The 22,116-nt window shown below is 46.1% G+C and overlaps 1 protein-coding gene across 5 annotated transcripts in view; it reads right to left on the bottom strand.

Annotated features, from left to right (window-relative positions):
- The window catches only part of KCNS3 (potassium voltage-gated channel modifier subfamily S member 3), a 28,470-nt gene extending 7,347 nt beyond the window's left edge, over positions 1 to 21,123 (bottom strand). Inside the window, exons 1-3 of one of the 5 annotated variants that reach the window (XM_074331720.1) lie at positions 20,906 to 21,123; positions 10,217 to 10,321; positions 3,211 to 3,396 (exon numbers count right to left, since the gene is read on the bottom strand). The gene's annotated coding sequence lies outside the window, so the exon portion shown is untranslated. Of the gene's footprint in view, positions 1 to 3,210; positions 3,397 to 10,216; positions 10,322 to 20,144; positions 20,743 to 20,905 lie in introns of those variants that run through there. The other 4 variants (XM_074331722.1, XM_019753831.2, XM_074331721.1 and 1 more) reach the window with 4 other exon arrangements.
- Between the last annotated feature and the right edge of the window lie 993 nt (positions 21,124 to 22,116).

The raw sequence follows: 22,116 nt of genomic DNA, 5'->3' as shown, positions 1-22,116 counted from the left end.
ATGTTTGCTACTAGCATGCCAGGGGCACATGGGGTCTCAAATCAAATACATCTGTGGATACAAAAGTCATCTGGCCACAAGGTAGAAAAATCAGCTACTGTTTTTGTTCTCTTCCTCACGAAGAGCTTAGGCTACTGCATCAATCCCCCTGCCTACCACCCACCCAAACCACTCGTGTGGACAATGCCATATACTGTAGTTGGCCACCTTGGAGTTTGTAAGATGGAAAAGAAAGACAAAGATGTCAAAAGTCCAAGATATCCACTGGTAGATGAAAAGAAAAACTGCACTGATCCACTTCTCTCTAAGTGGTACCCATAAGCCTTTTCAAAGCCATTAACCTCTTACTTCTTTGCTTCTTGCTCTCAAACTCACTTGAAAAATACTCTCAAAACTGTCTTTTCAAGGCTGACATGCAGGCACACCTGTGCTTTAGTCACTTTGACATGTATTTGCTTTGCTCAGAAAAGTAACACAAGTATAATAAAAGCCAGTTTAATTGGGCAGAACCACTTTTTAAAAATCAATTCCATAAAAGTAAACCAAAATCTAGATTCCTTTTTCCCTTCTCACTTGTCCAAAACCTACCTTAGTCCTTTCATCAAAGGAAAAAAAAAGGGGGGATGGGGGCATTTTTCTGCATTGATATTGCTATCTTTTTGGAACATTTTTCTAAAAAAGTTGCATTTCCTTCTATTCAATTTTTAAAAAATCATTTATGTTTTTTTATGCTTTAAATGCTAAATTATGTTTTTTTATGTTTTAAATGCTAAATTCTATTTCTGGTCATGCCATGTGAGAAAATGTCAAATAAAACCAAGCAAACATAAACAGAATTGAAAATCTAAAGTCAGTCCACCCCCCTGGACTGAGCTCCCTCTGACGAGGCACCTTCCACGGCGATGACCTTCTCTTACGGCAAGCTCCTGGTGCACTGGCCTGGGGGACATGTACGGAAAAGAAGACCAGTGATGGGCCAGAGCCGAGCAGAGTGTATGATGAGATATTAATTGCATTGCATCGCCCACACTGACTGTGGATTTGGAAATGGAGATGCTGGTGGTCCTTAGCCTAGGCCTTCGTGAATACAAGTGTTTTTACAGCAGCTAAATAAGTGTAGTCCTGAGAAAGAAATAGCTGTTGATGAGACATCTAGAAGGACATGCCCAGAGCCAGAATGCGGAACACATGAAACTTCAAGGAGCCTTCTGGATTGGAGTCTTTGTCTCCAGGGATCAGCATTCCCTGGGCAGCCTGACACTTCTACATGGAACCTTCCAGAAAGCTCAGCCCAGCCCCATGAGGAAGCCCAGATATAACATGGGAGTCCTACTGGCCAAGTAGACAGAAAAAAAAAACCCTCCTACGTCTGTCCCACCCCTAACATGTTCTGACAGCTTGGGCACAGCTGACAACACACCAGTGGCACAGTTCTGACTAGTCACCGGGGCCCCAAGTCACCCTATTTCAGAATACTCACAACCTAAACCCAACTTTTAAATGTTAACATAAATGAAATGAACACGCCAGGTCCCCTCATTGATGCTGAACTAAAGAGAAGAGTAAAGGCTATGACTCCAAAAACTTGTGTTTGTGTTGCCACTTCCCAGCTACGTGACCTTGGGTGGGTAGATTCTTGATCTATGAAAGATGACAAATACACCTTAATGGTAAATAGTAAATGCAAAAGTCTTTTGAAACCACAAAGCACAAGACACATGGGAAACCTTATTCCAAAAATTAGAGATTGAGGTTAAGAGTTTCTCCACCTTCCCCTACTTGCCTGTATTCCCTTCCATCTCTTGCTCCCTGCACCAGGTACGGTCATATTAGAATTGCATTCATTCCCTCTGGACCTTTACCTTTACCCTGTGTGGCTTCTCCCCTGTGAAAACTCCAAGGATCCCTGTAATTCACACAGCTCATCTCCAAGCTGAGGGCTGCTCAGAAGGCTGAGTGATTTAGTGAGCCAAGTAGCCAAAAGTTTGTCCTATTTGCAAAAAGCAAAGAATCGCAGATGAAAGATTTTCAACCAGAAACAAACAGGAAAAATGTGTGGACTTTGCACAAGCGGAGAGCCTTAATCCTGTGGTAGGTACCCCATCACATCTCCAGCTGAGTCACAGCACATGGAGGAAACCACATACAAATGGCTGTCGCGGTGATGGCCTGGTGTCCAGCAGAGGGAGCTTTGGAGAATGTGAATACACTTAGGCCAAATGAATACTTGTCCCTCCCACCCATTTCCCTGCTCAACTCACCTTCTCCCATAGTCCTTCAGGTGCATCCACCACAAGATATTATAATGTTTTTAGCAGTTCTCCTTATCTCCGACAAGTTTGACCATTGCTTTTCTGTGACTCTAAGCTCTTCCATGGAAGGGATTATGTACTGTCATCGCCATAGCCCTCCCTTATGTTAATTGCTGCCCATAGTCTAGTGAAAGATATTCCCTCTTATCTGGAAGAATTAATAAAAGCCATCACTGTTTTTGTCAAAGAGCCAGCAGAATGAGCTAGACCAGGCATGGCCTGGTGAAATGCTTCCAGTGGCAAACAAGTCAGTTAAACAAATGAAGTGGGCTGGTGGGGACAGTGGTGAACTATTCACGCTTGTCTAAGGGGCAGAGGCTACTCAGCACCAGAGTTCTCTGTGGGAATGGAGGGCCAGGGTAGATGTATCTTTCAGTGTTCCAGAAGAACCAGCAAATCCTGTTTTTTATGTGGAATACCTCAAGTTTAATTAGAACTGATCTGCCATGATTTCAACATTATGTGGCTCAAACAAATATGTGTCTCTGAGCCAGGTACTTCCGATAAGCCCCCCAATCTGTGACTATACCCATGCCAGCTCCACAGCACCCGTTTTAAGCTAGATCGATTCAAATGGACACAACTGAAATCTTATCACAAAAATAGTAGTGTTATTCCCTCAAGTCTGAACTACAAATGTCGAAAGAGGAGCTGTGCAATGTGGACCACAGAATCTTCCAAAGTTCGCCAGCCACGTCCCCCAAAACAACAAATTACTCCTTCCAGGTTGACTCTCCCTTCCCCCTTAGTCATTGGCCCCAACTGCCCAGTGGATTTTACAACCAGAATAATCTCCCTAGTGTTTAACCTTCATTTATGTCACTACACCATAAGATTCGTTCTCCCCTTCGTTTGACAAATAATGGTGCCAAAGAAAATGTCAGGGAGGAAATCTTACCCTTGTGGTGTTGCTGTCATACACTCTGCCCTCATCCTGCCCCGTGGAACGTCCATCATCATCCAAGAAGCTCTGCCCTTCTTCCCGCACTGGAACGTGTGGTGCACATCGGCATTTAGTGGCCAAAAGGAAGCGAAGACTCCTGTTCTCTGGTTTACAAAGCAATCGCTGGGAAATCACTCTCACCTGCAGAAGAAAGCCTCAATCAGTAACTCCAGCAAGGAAAGACACCCACGACAAGACGTTCTCTCTCAAAGTCAGCGCAAGGGCACTTAACTGATTAGCCCCATATCTTAGACCCCAACTAACTCTGAGGGAGAGGATAGTCTTTTCCCCTCATGGAACCATCACTCCCACTAGACACATGGATTAAGAGACATCATCACGAAGCCTCAGGATTGACGACCACTCTCCGGCTTAAGGACTCTCAGATCTTGACTATAATGGACGCTTGGGACATCTCTATTGACCCTGAGACCAACAAAACATCCAAAGATGAAACGTGGCACTAGAATTAGGACTGCAGCCACTTACCTCCCACACAGTTTCTTCCAGGAGCATTATTTTCCTAGCGAATTCATCAAGGATATACTTATAAATCTCTAATGAATACATTTCCATCCATTTCGGAGACTGAGTTCTGAGTGTGAGTACCCTAACAGAATTAACACTGCCGCTCTAATTTAAAATCAATAGGTTTCAAAGGCTGGAAAAATTCAATTTAGCTTTATTTGTTCATTGTTATATTTCACAGATCAGAAATGATTATACCAGAATCCTCTGGTTAATGCATGTGTGTGGGGGGGTGGGGGGTGGGGAAGGGTGCATGTGGGGGTGTGTCTGTGGAGGGAGAGTTAAGTTTGTATCAGAACAAATAAAAAGATAAATTTCAATTATCTCCCTGAATAAAATAAAGGAAGCAAAAAAATCCAGTTCCCAACCAGGTAAGCCTTGCCTCATGTGACACATTCCCATAGCTTTGTACTAGTACTAAGCCTCCGTCCACTGATTTTCATGTTTTCCAATCCATGCTATGTCCAAAGGGGGAGGGGTTAAGGGAGCTAGAAGAAAAGATTGATTCTGAGCTTCAGAAAGAAAAGTGAAAGAAGTGCCTCTGGCTATGTCAGTCACTAAGCAAACATTCATTCCAGGAGAATGATGTGCAGGGCATGTGCTAGGCCTTGGGATTACCAACAAGATGTGGTGCCTGCCCCTCTCCGCCACCGCCAGAAGGCCACAGGCCCCCAAACCAAATCTTAACAAGTAACTGGTGTCCTATTAACATCCAGGAGGCAATGGAGAGAGAACAAAGCAGAACGGTTTCGAGCTGGTCGCAGCAAACAATGGGCAGAGCAATTCTTCAGTGATTTTCCACTTCCAATAGAGTCGATTTGGGGGAATGATCCAGAAAAAAAAAAAAAATGCAGCACCACCCAAACTGAACTTCTGAGATAGGATTCTTGGCAGAAGAGGTAGAGAAATCTCAACAGGGACAAATCAAATCGATTCAAGAGTTAAAATCCTCCCCCTGCCCCTCCCCCTGTCCCTCTCTTTGCCCCTCCTTCTAAGGCTTCCCAGTAGCACATAATTGGGTTAGCCTCATACATTAATATTTATGTTCCAATGAAACAAAGAGATGCTGCTGTGCCTTTTATTTTACTATTTTTTAATTTATTTTTTTATATTAGTTTCAGGTGTACAGAACAACATAATAATTAGACATTTGCACCTATCACAGTGATAAACCCCCCAAGTCTACTACTCCTCTGATATTGTATGTAGCTGTTACAGTACCATTGGCTATATTCCCTATGCTGTATTTTACATCCCGTGGTGAGGCCAAAAAATATATATACATATATATATATACATATATATTTGACATTCAATATTATTCTACTTCAGCTTCAGGTGTACAGCGCAGTGGTCAGGCATCTACACAATCTCTGAAGTGATCTCCCTGATAAATCCAGTATCCAGCTGACACCCTGCATAATCTATACAACATTATTGATTATATTCCCCATACTGTGTGTCACATCCCCACGACTATTTTGTGACTACCAATTTGTCCTTTCTAATCCTTTCACCTTCTCCACCATGCCCCAACCACTCTTTTTAAAGGACAGAGGATGCATGTATAGTCTTTCTTTTCCTATCAGATGTCTTCCCAAATGTAGCACATTTTAAGGGAAGGTAAGATTAATCTGGCTGGGAGATAATTAATTAATTGCAAATAGCTTTGATATGACTATATTAATTACCAAACAAAAAACTAACAAAGTACTTAGGCTGTTCAGCACTTCTAAAAAAAAAAAGAAAAAGAAAAAAAAACCCAAACACTGCTGGGAACCAGCTCATCACAGAAGACAGGACTGGCCCAGAGACAGGCTGTGAGTTTAGCCAAGTGTATCTTCTTTACAGGAGGAGGTATCTAGTGGGCCCTCCATCAATGTCTGATGAATGGATAACATCCCAGGCTGTCCCTTTCTCTCTTCCTCCCCCCAAAACTCAGAATTCTGGTGCCTTGCCTCATTTTCCACCACCATGTTTCCTGTCCAAGAAACTGGATTTTGGGGGGGAAATATAATACCAGTCAATACCTCTAGGTGTGAATTTATGTCACTTCACATCCTTCTTAGGGCATTCACATTCTAAATGTGACTATCCATAGAAAATGATAACTAGCATTTTCTGAGTCCCTACAACATGCCAGGAACCTCTCCAGGAGTATCTCTGTCCTCAGCCACTGTAAGTGGTAAATGCTGTTATTCCCATTTTATAGGCGGTACACCAAGGCTCAGAGAAGCTAGCTACCTGCCCAAAGTCTCATGCTTAATGAATTAAGGAAGGATGGGGCAAGGGGGTAGAACGTGACCCAAACCGGCGGGCTTTGGGGAAGAAAAATATGCACAACCAACACATGCTCCACTTTCTTCTCCATAATCCCCACCAAATGTCTCTATTTCTCTGCTTCCCTACCATTCCTATCAGGGCGTAACTGCTGAGAAGAAGAGAGTATCGTCTGTGACTTGGCACTTAAGTAGGTTTCTGACTTTTCTGAGTGATTCAGCAGGATCCTGGCAAAACACATCAAGTTCACTCAAGTGCTGAAAGTCTCTGCAGAACTCCTCTCTTCACAATAAAAAGGGAAACTCTGCATCACCCTAGCACCTCTCTCCAGCATGGCTATGTTTCCTGGTGGGGTTGACAACAGCATTCAAAAATGTACAAAATGACGGCCTCCATTACTGAGAGGGAAAAGGTAAAGACAAGGTGGCATACTGGACTCTTTCATCATCCCGAGACTTGACATCCAATCTTGAACAGAATGAGGACTATCAAATGGACAAGCAGACAGTTCACAGGAGTAAAAATGACCCCCTGTATCTTTCTCCCAGGAACCAAAATACCAGGAATAAAGTTGCTCTCCAAAAATTAAACTATAAAATCAGAAAGATCGAAGCAGACACTGCAAGTGACATTACAGCTTCGGTCTGTCTCCTCTCTACTTGCGTAGAGTCATGAGTGGACCTGTCACCGCCCTGCTCACATGCTTCTGAAATGTTGTCACCCCAGTGCCACTCACTAGACTGAGAAAGTCTCCAGTTAGGGAGAGTATCTTAATATCAATCTTCATATTAATTACCCCTGTTATACAATGGTGCTTGACACATTTTTTAGTGAACTAATTCCTCTCCCCCCAGCCAACCAGACTAAAGAGTAAATTAAAAGAATCAATACGGATAATGAAAGGCAGCCGGTCAGCAATGGAATCAAAGGATGAAAGTGCAAAAGATCCAAGTTGGTTCCCAAGACACACCCCAGGGCTTTCTAAAGAAGAGTCCTGTCCTGAAGATGCAGCATCTCCAACCCTGGTGGGATTCATCTTAAGTGGAGTGTTATGTATCCAGACCTCAGAGTTTCAGGTCGCAGCAGATACCCAAAAGTCCCCCCTTCTTCTGACCCTAGGCTCCCTGAGGCACCTCCTGGCGATTTCAGTCCCCTGGCATCTTGCCAACAGGGGGCATATGAGCTATGCAGCCAAAACAAGCGTCCACTCTGTCCACTAGTTCTATTGACTGGTGGAACTCAACAAGACAAGAAGAAGTTTATTACTCAGTTTCCTATGGGTTTCTATGCAAGTCAACCTCCTAGAGTCTGATCAGCCCTGGGACACTGGGAAGTGAGTTTCCAAAGTTGCAAGGCAGAGACAGAGCCTGACCCTGTCCTGTGAGGAGCTATCAGGTAAATAGCACCTTTGAGCACCCTCCTGGCAGCCAGCCAGCTCCCCTGGAGACATCCTGACCTTGCAAACTTCTAGCGCAGGCTTTCACAGCCTCGGCACTATTGGCCTCTTGAGGCCAGGTAGCTCTTTCTGTATGGGGGCCGTCCTATGCACTGCTGGATATTAACAGCACCCCTGGCTTCTACCCACTAGATGCCAGTAGCATGTCTCCTCCCCACCCCTCAAGGTTGTGACAAGCAAAACTGCCTCCAGATATTGCCAAACATCCGCTGGAGAGCAAAATTGTCCCCAGTTGTGAACCACTGCTCTAGAGTGGAGTAAAGAGACCACAGACACCTCTTTGAAAGCTGTAAGTTCAGAAAGCTCAGAACCACAGTCTGTATGAATACTTCATCCGCTGACAACAGCTGGGGATATTCCTTCAACACTTGTTCTTTCAGAATTCAGGCATGGCATTTCCGGTGTCAGACAAGCACACTTGGCAAATGAAGGAAGATAAAAGCAAAGTTAACCTTTTGCTGAAACTCAAAGCACGCTTCATGCAATTTGAGTTAGAGTAAAGGTTAGTGATTTTCTCTAAGTCTGTCTTATGTTTGCTAACATTTTCAGTGCCAGACTGACACAGAGTGCACACGCACTAATATAGTTTCAAAGATGAGGCATGCTACAGCTTTTGGCAGGTGGTGGTGCTTCAGCTGACCACATCCACTCCTGACCAAAGCTTCCGTCTCCTGAGACTCACTGATGTCCCAGGGAAAATGCACATACATGTCTGTTTTATAGTCTTACTACTATTCATCCATTTTCAATAAAATCAGAAATGAAATAAAAATAATAATAATGAAAGGTGAAATTTGACCCTACCACTATCTTGCTTAACTAATGAGAATTGTGGTCCAGCGTTTTGCTTAAATAAAATTATAATATCACAATCAGACTACCATAATTTGATTTAGTGTACCAGGAAATTTGTGCTTATATTTAAATCGTACAAAATCCTATCATCCAAAGCAATCAAAATAATACAACACCTTCCAGGTGATTCTGACAGAACACCAAGAATATCCCCCCACTACTTACTTTTCCCCAATTATCAAATTTCAAGAAGGACGTTAACATACGAGAAATCCTTGAATTTTCAATGATTTTCTTTTTAATGTTTGATCCATCCCAAGAAGAAAATGAAAACTTTTCAGGGTCTATTCTATGCAGGGATTAAAAACACATTTCTAAAAGTCCTGGTCTTTAAGAGAGAAAAACCAGCCAGTGCGTTCTAAAGCAAAGCCTCTAAATTATATGTGGAAGGTTACTATAAATTCTATTTCTCTTGGCCATCCACAGTGAGTGAATACCAGAATCCCTGAGGCTGGAAGCATGGGTAACCAAATACCACTTTCCTCTCCTCTGGTTCTGTTCCTAGACAACCTTCCCTGGGGAGCAGGATGCTGCTGAGTCACCGACTCAGCTCCAAAGACAAGGTACAGAAAGGAAAGCCCCATGCAAGCCTTTGCACCTGATAGAGGAAGCAAAACCACACAGCCACTGGCCCCAACACAGTTATTCCCAGCGGTCAACAGGGCTCTGGGTTACCCTGAGTGGCCCATGTGACTGCCCCACTCCACTGGCCCAAGCAAGGAATGCCCTGGCTCCCTCCACCTGTCCGGAATCCCCAGCCACAGGGCTGGCCCAAAGCAGGGCTCTGGCCTCAATCCGAAACAGTCCAGCAGGTCAGCCCACCTAGGACCTTAAGACCCTGTGCTCAGTCTGCTGTCCCCATGTTTCCAAAGGCTGATGAATCAATGTCTGCACCAACACAGTAAGAAAAAGAGACACAGAAAGCAAGAAGTTTGGGAGGGCAAAGGGGGAAAAAAAACACACCATGCAATGATCATAGGGGTGTAAACTGGTTAAAGGAAACCTTCTGGAGAACACTGTACCCATGTGTATCAAAAAATTCCACAGTTATACATTTGGAATGTGTCCTGAGAAAATAAATCAGACAAATGTGCAAGGACGTCTGGACAAGGATGTGGATTACATCATTACTTATTCATAAGAGCAAAAAGCCAAAGGCTATCTAACCGTCCATCAATATGGGAACGATGAAATAGATTAGGACATGGTCATGCAATGAAAGAATCTATGGCCATTAGAAATGCTGAAATAATAAGAGTAAGAGCTCCTGTGTACTGAGTCAGGCCCTGGCTAAGTGTTTGCATGTCTGAACACACTTAATCTTCAACACTTGGACAAGTAGTAGTATTTTCACTGGATTCATTTTACAGATGGAGAAACTGGTAAATAGAGACATTAAGTAACTTTCTGGGTCAACAGCTATTAAGCGATAGCTTCATGGTTTGAATTCAAACAATTATGCTCTGAAGCCGTTCTCTTAACCACTATGTTGCACTGCCTGCAGATTCATAAAAGTGACAGTCACCGCACGCTAAGTAAAAAAAGAAAGTAATTAATACAATATAGGGCATGATCTGATCTTTATAAAATATGTCTGATTTTATAAAGTGAAAACAAAATGTCTATGAGACTATGCATCGAAATGTTAAATGCATTCTGTCTAGGTGATGGAATTCAGGGTGATTTTTGTACTCTACCTCTCAACAGAACCTGAAATTCTTTACACAGATTATAAAACACTTATGAAAATGGTTATTTCTACTTGGGAAAAGGAAAGGTCCTAAGCAGCCTTGGTCAGTGTTTGGGGGATGGGGGAATGGGATCAACATGAAGTGAACTTACATACAGAGATAGAATCTTCTGCCGACATGCTCCTGTGTCAGTGGTAGGAATCATAAGCTTCTGCTAGTCATTCACATCTGCTTTAAGGCAGCGCTGTCCTGGGAACTATGGAGAACAAAAGACAACATGGCTTTTGTCCTCAGAGTTTACAGGAGCTTTGAAGAACTTGTAAAAGGGTAAACAGGGAAACAAATAAGTGCACGCACCACGAGGAAGAACGCGTCAGGTACCTTGAGGGGAGGTACTGAGAAAGTGCCCCAGAAGTTCAAAGGAGGGAAAGGGTCCCTCTGGGAGAAGAAGTAGCGACAACTTCATGAATAGGTGGCATTTGAGCTGAGCCCTGAGGGTCGGCTCAGATATGAGCAAGTAAGGGAGACAGGTAAGAGCAAGAAGGCCCTTCTCCAAGGAGAGGGAAGAACTCACGCAGAGATGTGGAGACTGGAGAGCTTCTGACCTGGCCTGTATGTAGCCCTATGACGTAGTGGTATTTATACAGATTGCTTCTTCTTAAAATATAAAGAACTCTGCCTGTACTCTGCACACCTCCGTAAGCTAGGAATAGCTGAGGCGAGAGTGTCCCTAGGAAAGGAGAACGGGTTGCATGGGACTGCACCGACCCAAAGGGACCACAACCCAGGCCTCCTGAATTGTGCAGCCACAAAGAACCAGAAAGATATTGTAAAAACCTCTTGGAGTTACTGTTGCTGCTAGAACGTCTAAGCAATCAGAGGCTACCACTGGGTACGACGACTGCAGTGATGGGAGACAGAAGCCGTGAACGCCAGCCATGCCTATTGAAATGCAGGCGGGACACGACCAGAAACATCCGCAACATTTCGTTAGCACCCCAATTATCCTTCAGACCCCGTTTCATCTATTCTCCACCTAACAGATCAGGGTTGATAGAGAGAACTCAGTGGTCCTTGAATCTAACTGGGGGGGGGGGGGGGAAGGGGATCTTGATGGTTCACTAACCTCTAACTGAAATTTAGCGACTCCTCTCATTAAAAAGGTAGGCAGCGTCCCAGGGTACTATTATCCGCACCTGTGACTTCACCCCAATAGAAATCCCAGAAAATTTCATGTCATGTCACAGCTGTTGCAGATCTCCCAAAACATCACATGTGCCCAGTATGACTTTGAAATCACAGTAGTTACAGACCTCCTGCTAGATCTTCTTCAATGAGTGGATAAAGAAGCACATCTATCGCTGAATCATACATTGGTTTTAATAGTTTGATAGTCATACTTCCATACAATCGGATCCATAGCCTGTGGCCTTTATTCTTTGCATTTAAAGCACAATTCTGAAAAGTGATCCAGACTGCAAAGGGGTCCATGACACAACAAGGGGTAAGAATGCTTTAGCTAGAGATCTTGTTAAAATGTGAATCACACTGTGTCACGCCTATGTTCAGCCTTTTACTGGCTTCCAACTTACTCAGAATGAGAGCTCCCTGCCCCCGCCCCTGTACTTATCTGATTTCATCTCCTACTCCTCTCACTGGCCTTCATTCCCTTCTGGCATACTGGTCTCAGTGTTACTCCTTAATCATGCCCAGTGAGGCACATTTCTGTCTCAGGGCCTTTGCACGGGCTGGTGTCTGTGCCTGGAATGCTTTAGCCCCAGATGATTGCATAGCTCACTTCCTCACTTCCTTTAGGGCTTTACTCAAATGATATCTTCCAAACGAGGCCTTCCCTGGTTACCCTATCTAAAATACTCCCCTCTCCCAGGAAATTCCTATCCCCCTTCCTTGCTTTATTCTTTGTCCTTAGCACTTATCAATCCCTAAAATACACTTGAGACATAGACTTTATTTCTTTCTTTTATTTAGAGTTTGTTTCCCCACTCGAAAATGAGCTCCATGAAGGCAGGAATTTTTGTCTGTCTCATGCAAATACCATATCCTCAGTGCTTAGCACCTCATCTGACACATAGTAGGTTCATAAAAATTACCTGGTGAATTAATTCATGAATTAATTAGTTGGTTGACAATTGTTAGGATTAAGGTTAGGGATAGCTACTGGCTGCTTCCCCTCCATGTCGAATTTTAAAATCTCTCGCCCACTGTATTGCTGGGAGAAAAGAAAATTCATAGTAAATGTACTTTTGAAATTGTGGTCACCGCAGAAGAAACGTAGCTTATTTATCACCTACTGCAGGAGGGAGATACAGGTTTTTTTTGTTTTTAATAAAAAGAGTTTTCATCAAAGACAAGATAGGTAAGTTCTAATACACACACACACAACTATTGGATCAAGCTATATCGTAAGACAAATGCAAAATGGAAAAATTGGCATACGGCATAGAACCAATAAAAGCACACTAACCCAGGCTGCAGTAGAAGGGACGCTGGCTGATAAAATCACCCCACAGATTCCACTCGGCCAGTGATAAAAGGAGATGGACAGCATACACACACATGAGTAAATGCAGATAATGAATCACCACATGGGCACTGTTCAACTTAATCTGCTGGTGTTAAAATGTTAAAAAGAATTACCCACTTTAAGGCACTGCTGCTTCCGAATTAAAATAGCAAAAATGTATTTCACACGGGTCAGAGCTGAAGTTGGCAAGGATGTCATCCCGGACATATAAAGCACCTCATGCCATCTGATCCTGGGGAGCGCTCTGTTTCAAGAAGAACAACCAAAGCTAAGACTGGACCCCTTGTAGTTATACATTGTAAGCCAATGACAAACAAAGAAAGCATTATTTTATATCACATAATCCTCATGTAGATATACTCAAGTCACTCACATGTTAAAAAATAAAATGAAATCAAATCTCCCAACCCCAAATTCCTCTTTGCAACACAGCTTCTTGAGATGCTGTTTTACACTCATCCTTCCTGTTTCTACGACTCTTGCCCTAACACTCAACTAAGTGTTTTTGCTAAGGGCACCTCCAGATGACAAAACCCAAAGGACACTTCTCATCTGCATGGGACTTACCTGTCCCAGGCATTGTCACCGCAGACCTCTGGGCCCCTGTGGTTCACTGATATCTTGTTTCCCCGAATATAAGACCTAGCTGGACCATCAGCTCTAATGCATCTTTTGGAGCGAAAATAAATATAAGACGTGGTGTTATATTATATTATTATATTATATTATATTATATTATATTATATTATATTATATTATATTATATTATAAAGATCCGGTCTTATAGTAAAATAAGACTGAGTCTTATTTTTGCTCCAAAAGACACGTTAGAGCTGATGGTCGGGCTAGGTCTTATTTTCGGGGAAACACGGTACCACTTATCTGACGACTCATTCTTGGTTTTCTGTGAAACTCTGCTTCCTCTTCCCAAACTTTAAATCTGGGGTCACAAAATAGAATACCTACAGGAGCCAGGCAGCTATCCGAAATGGAAAAGGAGGACACCTGGCCACGGTGACAAGCTGGAGAGTGCCAGTCCTGCCAAAAGGGGGCTGCTGTCCCTTACGTGTGGGCATCAGGAGGTCAGATCTCTCCATTTGTCAAGAACACTCACACTTCTTATTTTTACATGAACTTTCCGAATTTGTGTACATGTTGGAAACTACTGTTTTGAATGTTTGAATACTGTAAGCAATCTAATCACCACGGGAGGAGGGGAAGTTGGCGCTCTAAGTCAGTGGCCTCATGAGGGTACCAGACTTAGAAAACCAGGATCATAAAAACCCACGAGAAAAAAACACTGTCCAGAAGGTATGATTTACTGATCTCAGAGACAAAAATGCTGAAACCTTGCCGGAACCCAAATGTCTCCTCTCAACCTACATGTACAAACCAGTCGTTAACCTTGAAGTTCTCCCACCTCTAGAGCCAATTAAATTCTTTACCGTAAGAAATCATAGGAAATGCTGCAGGTTCGCCTTGGTATGTCAATCAGGGCTTAAGAAAATCAAACCAGTCCGTAGAAGAATGAAAGTAAAAAAAAAAAAAAAACAAATGGAAGCATGTTCAAGTCCAAAATTTTAGTCTTCTGGCATTCTTTTCTCTCAACACACTAATTATTTGCCAGGATACAAGTCAGCACTCTTGGAAGAAGTCTTCAAGAGGCAGCAAAAGTCTTAACTGATCTTAGGAGTAACTTTCAATTCTGTGGTCCTATTTACGATCCTTCCCTACAACTAGAAATTGATCACTGGGTCCCCTGTCACTTCTTCAAGGCCCCATCAGGCTTGCTGTGGTGTTCACTATTGATGACTAGGCCAGCGTATTCTGCTAAATGTGGGTTCCCAGAGGAGACCAGATGCACCTCCCTTCCATCTTTTTACAAACTATCTGAGGATACAGAGGAAGTGTCTCGTGATGAGGAAGATTGGGTAAAGAAGAATTCTGCTGAGACACAAAAGTTGGCTTATCGCCATGCCCGGGCCTCTCCACAGGGCCTCACCCCCATATATTTCGGACAAGCTTGGCATCTCCTCACCACTAGGCTCATCACTGGTGTCTCTTCATTTAAGTCAGTTTGAAAGCAGCTTATTGGTGGTCATCAAAGAGCAAATGCTCAGAATCTCACCACAAATGTGCCCGTTTACCCACTCAAATTTCTCCTAATTCAATTTATAAAAAGGATCCAAATTTAACACAAATAAATGATGCTACTGAAGAAGAATATTCATAGAAAGATCTCTTTTTTAAAATCATAAAACCACCTGGCTGTCAGGGGGAGAGGAGGGGAACAGAGAAGGGCAATTGATAAGCTCAAATTTACCCAGCAATTGGAGACAAAGCCAAAGCTAGTATTCAAATTTCTAATCTTCTAGAAGTGATAGTACCATTTAATTCCACACACAGAGAAGTGCATGTTTTGATTTCTTGAGGAGTTGGACTCAGCTCCCTACCCTTGGCCAAGGTCACCTTGCACCTACACACAAGCATGTACACAAACTCTCCCCGGTACTCTGTCTCTCTGCTCCCTTTCACAACCAACCTACACATGTACGGTCTCCACTTCCTTACCTGCCATTCATTTTCCTCTCAGTCCCGCTGGCTTTAGGCCCCACCTGTCCAGCACGCCTGTGAAGGAGGTTCTCAATTGCCATCACTGAACCTCTCTAATCAATTCCTCACAGCCTTCACTGACAATCTTCTGGAAATACAAATTGGCTGCTGAAACTCTATTAATTCTTTCCACAGCCCTCAGGATAAACTCTTAAGATCCTGAACTTGGCCTGAAGGGTGCAGCACGATCTGGCCCCGTCCTCCCCTCCACCCACCCCTCCCTGTTCTCCTGGAGTTCCTCCAGCATGCAATGCTCATCCTGCCGTAGAATCCTCCTCTTGCCTCAGCCGGAAATTCTCTTTCTCCCACTTTTCACTGCATAAACTCCCACCCGTCCCTCAGAATGAAACGGCTCTCCCCCAGCTCCCCCATCTAAACTAGTGACCTCCCCACCCTTGTTTTCCTTCCCCGTGAAGGTCTTTAGGAGGCTTGCCGCTACTTAAATGTGTGAGTGACTTGTTAACTGTCTGTCTCCTTACCCGCCTGCACCCCACCTCCATCTGTATTTCTTTCAGCACAGCATACCCAGCCCCTAGCACAGTACATAATACTGGGTAATCTTGTTAAGTGAATGCTTGTACACATTTGTGTATGTAAAGAGGATGTATCGGTGACTACATAAGTTAGTCATTAAGTCCGCGTTGGTAAGCATCTTCCAGGTGCTCAGCTGTGCTGAGCTGCAGGATGCTTCATTCGTTGGGGACTTCGGCAAGCACACTGAAGCCCATTGCTGTTGACATTCACTGCTTCTCTGTAACATGACTGGCTAAAAGCAGACCTTGGGGCTGCATCATTCAACACTTGTGCAAGTCAAGACAATTTTATAGCATATCTACTCCAAGGAAACCATGGTGCAAGGCTTTCAGGATTCCAAAGAGAGTGAGACCCCTTTCCCACAAAGAAAAATACTACAACCTAGTCTTATAACTCTTTATAGCTTAGCCAGAAGAATTTACTTTTATAAGGGGTAGGTGTGTCTGTGTTACAAAGTTGTAAAAGGTGATCTAGGGAAAGGATAAAGAAATACAGGGCTGGAAATGCTTCTAGATCAGCTTCTATATTTGATGACACATTCTAAACATTGTTAAGTGAGTTCATCATAATTGGGATTTCTCCACGTTTCACATACCCTTATGCAAAAATTAACAACATCAAAACAACACTTTCTCCTCGTCCCCTGCCCCCACTAAGCACCCTGGCTGGCCAAGACCAGGAACCAACAGCCAGCGTCAGGATCAGACTCAAACTCAGCCACCTCCAATGACCCACCACATCTCACTGTCCAACGTACGAGACACAAAGATGATGGACTTGGCTTCAGAAGACACCTGGCTATGGCCAAGTCCAAGGTTCACTTTGCTTTATTTTCTTCATCTACAGGTTGGGCTTCCTAACCTCCTTCCTGCCTATCACTTACCACACTCAGTTACTATGAGAACTGAAACGAGATAACCCTGTGAAAGTTTCTGCAAACTACAACAGGCTTTACAAATGTGACTGAGTCTCTGTGATTTTTATCAGGACTCAAATATTTAGCATCTTGTGTTGTCCTGTTTTGCGCTTGTTAACCTTGAGCCTCCAGGTTCACTGTGAGTTCAAGGTCGGAGAACATGTCTTAGAGTCTGCCTGCCCTCGATACCTGCAGTGCTGGGCACATGGACCCCACACAACAAATTCTGGTGTGTTGGTCGGAGTTTTTTTGATAGACTTGACTCAGAGTGCAAAGTGTTCTGGGTTTCTCATTGATAATAAACACATTTTCTAAAATAGCCATAATGTTTACCTAGCCCATGATCTTTATGGTCTGTCTTCCTGTTTCCCAACCAGCTTGGCAGAATTCCATTGGAAAGAAGAGTATTTTGGCAAAAGCAAAAAGAACATTTTTCTAGTCCAGTTTTCGAGGTTCCTTTTAAGGATGTGACAAGGGGTTGAAAAGTCTATTGGTGACAGCAAGCCACCTCTGCCTGCCACCGTTGAACAAACCCAGTCTGAGTCCTACTAAATGCAGGGCACAGTGTTGGGGCTGTAGGGATAAACAAGGAGAAGAGAATCTCACAATGGCTCTGCAGCCAGACGGCCGAGGTTAGCATCCTGGCTTCACATGGTCCTGGTTGTGTGATTTTGCACAAGTGACTCAGTTTGTCTCTTTTTTCTCATCTACACGAGGGTAATGATAGAGCCCACCTGCTACGGTCATCATCAGGATGAAATGAGTTAATGCATAGAGAGATTTTAGCACAGTGCCTAGTACAGGGTAACAATAAATATTAGACACATAGATCCTGGTAGCTAAACAGACTGAGATTCAGAGAGGAGAAGTGACTTATGTCAAATCCAGGAGCCATAAAGAGGTAGGAATCAGGGCTGGTTCCCAGGTCCTTAGTTACAGTCTCCTTGGGGGTATTTCACACAAGTGTCACTCTGGAGGATCCAGCTCCCAACATCTGATAAGCAGGAGCAATACACACACACACCTTCCACCTGCTAGTAGGAGAGCTGTGCTCACCCGCTAGTGAGGCCTCAGGCCCAGCCCGGTCCTTCTGGTCTCCCATACAGCCCAGAATGCATCCTACCGAGGCTCCCACAGAAATACCGCGATAAAGGACTATAGCCTCACTTCCCCATGAGATTGTTCTGAGGATTAAATGAGATAAGATAATGCCTGAAAAAGTGCCCAGCAGAGGAGCTGCCTGTGTAGTACGCAGCCAATAAATGTTATCTACTAAATAAAAGAAGGAGGAGGAGAAGGAACACCGTGTGGAGCCTGTTTTCCCAAAGCTGAGACTGCGCTAGCCAGGGCAGATTGAGGTCTCTGGTAGAGCAGAGGGAGGCAGAGTCTGTGAAGCATTACAGTGACGGGCAAAACTCACTGAAGACAGGAGGTGCCTGGAGTCCCCACTCTTTCCCTTTTTCTCAATAATAATAATAATAATAATGAAAAATACTTAGCTGGTGCTTTGCTGGCAAACCCAAGCGTCAGAGGGTTGGATTTTTCATATTTTAATATCTCTGAACAGAACAAATATTGCTTCTGACTTCCCAATTTGCTTGCTCTCATACGCTTGCCCAGCAGAAGTTTAGCTCTGCTGCACTCATGAATGGGTTTAATCAGACTGATTTTCCAGATGATCACGGCTCAGACATGAGACCCAATTAAACAGATCTCACAAGTCTCCTTGGAATATTCACGACACGCCTTGGATTCAGAGTTCTTAAGCACTTCAGTATCAACCTTCTCCCCTCTACCCCAACACTGACAATTCCTCGTTCTGAAAAGACAAATTTAATATTAGGACAAAAGATGGAAGGAGTCTGGTGAAAATAAAAGAGGAAGAGTAGGGCTAGACTGGGAGAAACAATCTCAGTTTACAGCTGTGCATTCCCAGAGCAGAGGACAGAGCCTGGCCCCTGGGGGGCTGCTTATAAACACCCGCAGAGCCAATCAATGTCCCCCAGGCGTTTACAACTCAGATTAAGAATGAAATCTACACAATACACCAAGATCAACCACAAGATCAATGCCACCCTCTTCCAGCCTGAAGTAAGCAGGGAGGAGAGAAACTAGAGCATCTGCCTTCAGAGAGGGGGCAGGTGTTTAGGAAAATGCTTGCTACCTGTTTACCTGGGCAGGTATTTGCAAGTAGTCTAGAAAGGGGGTCAGCTAGGGGTAACATACAGCTCTCGGCGAATGAATGATTATGCAAATCACTTAAGCAAATACATGAGAAGGGACAGGGGAGGCTTCTGCTCTGATTTTCCTCACCTGCCCTACTCTTCAGAAGGTAAGATGAAATAAAAACCAAGTCGTCTTCACGTCTACCCTCTGCGAGGGCAAGGACCAGCCCTGCTGCCGGACCCCGCGCCCCGCGTTCACACCGCGGTATCCATCCAGAGCCCAGGGTCATCATCCTGGCGGGTGGAGGTAGTTCTGTGCGGTCCTCCACCCCCGCCGCCCGCTGCCCAGTTAGAAAACCGGCTCAGTCCCCCCAGCCAGATGCGGGAGACACCAAGGGCGCAAAAGGTGCTCCTTTCACAAAAGAGAGGAAAATAGACAGCGGGGGTGGGGGGTGAGTGGGTGCACAGAACGAGCCCTGCAATGCGAAAGGCGGCCAGCCCGGCTCGCCGCGGCCCCTGCAGGATGGTCTCATTCACCTCAAGAGATCGGGCAGCCACCCAGAGGGGCGGGGGATGAGAAGTTCCCGCCCCAGGCCACCCAATCCCACCACAGCCACTGATCCAAACGCGGGGAGTCCGCCGGCGACTCAACACGGGCCCTGCCAGCCCCTAGCCGCTCCCACTCTGAGCACGCTGGCCGTCCCTGGGCACAGCGCTGCAGCAGGACAAGGGCCCCGGGCGCGCTCTTCCCTGCAACTGTCGCGGGGCGCCTTGAACCACTCCAGGGCAAAGGGAGGGGAGGAACGACAGGGAAGAAGGCGGAGCAGGCGGCCCGGGAAGCACTTATAGTCGCTGGGAAAGCGCCTCCTCTCGAGGAAGAGAAGGAACAGCTTCCCGGCTAAGGAAACGCCCCAGGGATGCCCCTCGGTGAAGTGTCGCCTTTCCCTAGCTCTTCGATTCTCCCGCCTCCAGTCCATCCTCCACCCACCCCACCCCGCCCGATGCCCAGGAGCTGATCTTAGGTGCACTCCCTGAGGCTTTCGGAGAGAGCCAGGCACCATCTGGGCTGCCCACAACTTGCGCAACAGGCGGATCCTTAGGGCACCAATGACGGTGGGCTCTGGGGACCGGAGGATGGAGAGCGCCTAGCGGTATGCGAAGTACCCTGCGGAGGTAGATTTCCGGGATCTTGCACCCATGACCTGGGCCACTGGGGGTGGGTGGGGCAGCAAAAGGTGAGGAAAGTTGCAGGGTCGCACAGAGAAGACTCCGGAGCGCACGGGGAGGTGGGTTCCCAAGCAGGTACCTGCAGGAGTCCCGGTGCCTCTGGCTCGCTGCGCTCTGCGACGCCTCCCGCTCGCACTGCAGGGATCAGGCCTCACCGCGCGGCCCCGCGCCCGCCGCGGCAGCGGCGAGGAGAGCCGGGTGGCCCTCCACGGTCAGTCTGTCCATCTGTCCGTCCGGCCCTGCGAGAGCGCGGCGCCGGGGAGCAGCGGGCGGGGCGGGGCGGGGCTGGCCGCCGGGCTACCGCCCCTTGGGTCCCAGCTCCTCCCGCCACCTAGCTTCGGCCCTCAGCCAGCGCTCCCTGGGCAGAGGGCGCGGCGCTGAGCCGCCAGCGGCTGTTGGCAGCGGGGAACTGGCCGCCCGACAGGCGGACAGATGTCTGGACACAGAGGCCGCCCTGCGGGGCGCGCGCCCCAGCCCAGACCCAAGTGCAGAGTCACCCCTGGAACGGCGCGCCCTGTCCGGGTGGGAGCTGGAGCGCGCCCCGCGCCTGCCAACTGCGCGCCCTCAGGGGCTGGGAGCACGGCAATCCGGCGGGAAGCCGACCAGCTCCTCTGAGGCCACAGGGGCTCGGGCAACCGCCTCTGGAAAGTCACGGCCCAAGCGACACTGCATATTTGCCAGGATTTTCTTAGGAAGTCTCGAGGCCCCAACTTGTTTCAAAACAAAGTGCGAAGGAGGAAACAGCCCCACGTCCTGCCTGTTTACCACTAGCACCTCTGCCTGAAGACTCAGGCACAACGCAGAACAAGATTGTTTCCCACGCTCTATTCCTCGACTTACCAGGTCAGAAGAGGTGGTGATCATATGCACCAAGCAGAAGTGGACCGAGTTGGGTCCCCTTCCCAAAAAATGGAAGAGGGGACCGTCAGAAGCAGATGCCTGAGGCCGAGACTGAGCAACAAACCAGGGAGCCCAGCGAGGGCGGCTTGTGGTCCAGAAGGCATCGCAGGCCCCTGTGCAGTGAGGGAAAAGGCTCAGTGAACCGCCTGAGGAGGAGAAATGGGACGCTAGGGGACCCACCCCCGCGCTCCCCCTCCCGCCCCCAAACTGCAGATTTTTAAGTTGTGCAGAATTGCAATAATTCCTCAGAGCCAGCTGCTCCAAGCTGTAGGCGCCCAGCGTTCCCTGGGTTCCCGCCCCACATCACACAATCTGCCCATTGCCCAGAAGCCGGCATTTGCTGACCACTAGACTCAGACAAGCACCCAGCAAGACCACAGGTCATTAAGTTCCAAGTGCTGAGCCAGGCACACAGGAGGGGGTGGGAGCAAAGGGGTGTATGGGAAAGGTAAAGACACTTTCTCTGACCTCACGGAAGTATCCAGTGATGTCTGGGTTTTCTCATTGGTTTTGTTTGATCAAAACCAGGGGTAGGAGTCAGAGAAAAGGGAACAATATATACAGTATCTGATAGGTTTTTAGAAGGAGGTGGAACCTGCACCTTTCACAGAGGTTTGGAGAGAGGGCAGTAGCAAGCCGGCATGGCAGAGGTGACGTGAAAGCATAAGAAGTCATCCTCAGACTCCAGCATTTTCATTTGGCTCATGGAAGGCAAGGTCACGATGCAGGTATCAGGGAACAGGTGTTTGGGTGCCCTCTGTCCCTAATGCCATGGTTCTTTGGTGCCTCCAAACCAGCCCCCTTTCTTGTGGAAGAGGATCCAAAGCACTTGTCTACACTGCTGTTTACAAGCGGCTGGAGAAGGTAATTTTCATACCCAATTCATCATTCTCAGGATAAGGTCTAAGATTATTCTAAAAGTATGTTTACATTTTATCAGCACCTGAGAAGCGTACTCTCAGATCTCTCCCAGAAGCTAGCTATTGAATCGTTTTAAAATCGCTAAGGACATCCAGAAGTCCCGTACTGTTTACTTGAGAATGAAATACGTTCTGTATCTCTGAGCACTGCCCATGACATCTGCATTGCAGAACGGGCAGACAGGTCCTTCTCATGGGATCTGGCCGGCATGTGTGAACCTGACGGAAGAC

The sequence above is a fragment of the Rhinolophus sinicus genome, linkage group LG05 (assembly GCF_036562045.2).
Source record: "Rhinolophus sinicus isolate RSC01 linkage group LG05, ASM3656204v1, whole genome shotgun sequence".
Taxonomy (NCBI): Eukaryota; Metazoa; Chordata; class Mammalia; order Chiroptera; family Rhinolophidae; genus Rhinolophus; species Rhinolophus sinicus.
This window is presented reverse-complemented; position numbering and strand designations above follow the sequence as displayed.